The sequence below is a fragment of the Cicer arietinum genome, unplaced genomic scaffold (assembly GCF_000331145.2).
Source record: "Cicer arietinum cultivar CDC Frontier isolate Library 1 unplaced genomic scaffold, Cicar.CDCFrontier_v2.0 Ca_scaffold_744_v2.0, whole genome shotgun sequence".
NCBI classification, from domain to species: Eukaryota; Viridiplantae; Streptophyta; class Magnoliopsida; order Fabales; family Fabaceae; genus Cicer; species Cicer arietinum.
The window spans coordinates 2897-5509 of NW_027334393.1; positions in this window are offsets into that span (position 1 = coordinate 2897).

Below are 2613 nucleotides of genomic sequence, written 5' to 3' on the forward strand. Positions count from 1 at the left end.
CACATTTTCACCATATTTTTGCTATTAACGTATTATTCTACCTCATGTCTTCAAATTATAAGGAAAGTTGTTTATATATATTCTACAAATTTAATATGATAAGATCTAAATCTATTTAACACCATCAATCAATCAAATAGTAAAATTATAAATAATGTGAACTTAATTTTTGTAGCTATTTTATTAATGAAAAAATAGATCAATGATATAATATTCTTTAACACTAAACGTTGAAATTTTAACAATTATTGAATACGTTATCAACAATTTAAGTTTTATAAAATTACTCAAAATAAAAATATTAATATTACATTTCAACAAATAAAGACATATATAACAACAATTCTATATATAATTTGAAAAATTGATTACTCTTAATGCTATGAATTTATTTATTGATAAATGAGGTTATGTTAATTTTAATCTTTCTTCCCAAAATATTAAAGTTCATTGAATGTTAAATTAATTCATAAAATTGTTAATTTTAATCTTTCTTCCCAAAATATTAAAGTTCATTGAATGTTAAATTAATTCATAAAATTAAATCAATAAGTTTATTAAATGTAAGTTAGACTTACAAACATAAAAAATATCAATAAATTTATACAAAAAGTTAAAGTTTATTGAATGTAAAATTAAATCATAATAATTGACAACATTAAAAAGTTCAAAAATATTTTACATGCATTTCTGAAAGTTCTAATAGTTAAAGTATTAATACTCATAAATTCACCTGCATGTCTGAAAGTTCTAATATGAACTTTTGGAGATAAATAAAAAATAAAAAGTTTTAATATGAGTTTATTCAATGTTAATTTTAATATTCCTTCCCAAAACATTAAAGTTTATTGAAGGTTAAGTTAAATCTATAAGAAAAAAAATAGAATGCTAAAAGTCAAAACAATTGAAGATATTAAAAAAATTCAAAAATACCCATAAATTCACACGCATGTCTGGAAGCCCATGGATATAAAAAAAAATTCTAATAGGAGATCTAGATTCTAGAGTTGAAACCCTAAAAACTAACATAACTTATACCATTTGCTTATCTGAAAAATTTATTATATAATTCAATTAAGAAATCATAAACTCATATATTCATATAAAAGTAATATATATTGTTCAACCATATTTCTATTTGCACAATTCACTACGCCAAAAATGACATTTTATAGCGCGCATTTTAAAGCGCTTACTAAATACAAGCGTTGTTGTAAGTATATTTTAAAAATAACGGAGCATATACCAATGCTTTTTTGACAAGCGTTGTGGCAAAAGCGCTGTTGTAGGGTCATATAGCGTTTGCACATAATATTTACAAAGCTTTTTCAGCGCTTTTACCCAAGCGCTGTAAAATGAAGCACCCTCACATAATGTTTTACAGCGCTTTTTTGACAAGCGCTGTAAAAGACTTGCACTTTCAAATAATTAAATGATTTATTACAGCGCTTTTTGTACAAGCGCACCTATTAGAGCGCTTTTGTTACAAGTGTTGTAAAGGTCACATAATTGAAGGACCTATTAGAGCGCTTATTCTACAAGCGTTGTAAAATCATTCACTTTAAATAAAAATCATTTACTTTAAATAAATAAAAACAAATTTACGAACCCTCATCACCTCTACTCTGGGAACTCTCATCTCCTCTACGTACTATGCGGCTATCTACTGCTCCTCCTTTAAAAAAAATTGGATACGCTGTCTCAGGTACTGTATTTATTAATTTGTAGTAGTCACGAAAACTAATAAATTGTTACATAATAAATCTTTTCTTTTTGAAATATGTTGATCTGTTCTGTTTTGAAATCTTTTCTGTTTTGAAATTGTTACATAATAATGGACCTTGGTTTCCATTTTCTAATATTAGATATGTGTACTATATATTGGTATAATGTTATCTGTAGCTTATTATTTTTGTAACTATATAGGTCATATAATATGGACCGGAAATGGATGTTTGTCAATCGATTGTCAAAAGAGTATGAAAATGGAGTGAAGGAGTTTGTTGAGTTTGCAGTGAAGAATGCAAAAGATCCAAATAGATTCGTTTGTCCTTGTTTAAAATGTTGTTTTGGAAAACGCGTTAGAGAAGATGAATTGGAAGGACATTTAGTATGAAATGAATTGATCAAAGCTATACATGTGGGATAAGACATGGTGAAAAAAAAAAGGAAACATTAATTTTGAGAATGGTTCGACATATGCTTCAACTGACTTCGATACAGATACATATGAGCCGAACCGAGTTGAGGAGATTGCAAAACCAGTTGAAAAAGATCTTCGGGATTTTCCTAAAATGTTTGAGAGTTTGTTGAGTGATGCAGAAAAACCATTATATAATGGTTTTACTAAATTCACAAGAATGTCGGCGATATTAAAGTTGTACCACTTAAAAGCGAGTAATGGATAGTCTGATAAAAGCTTCACAAAAATATTAACACTCTTAAAAGATATGTTGCCAGATGATAACGAACTTCCCAGTCGAACCTACGAGGCTAAACGGATTTTGTGCTCTATTGGCATGAGTTACGAAAGGATTCATGTGTGTCCTAACGATTGCATTTTATTTCGAAACGAATATGAATTACTAAAGGCGTTGGTGAGAAAAAAAAAGG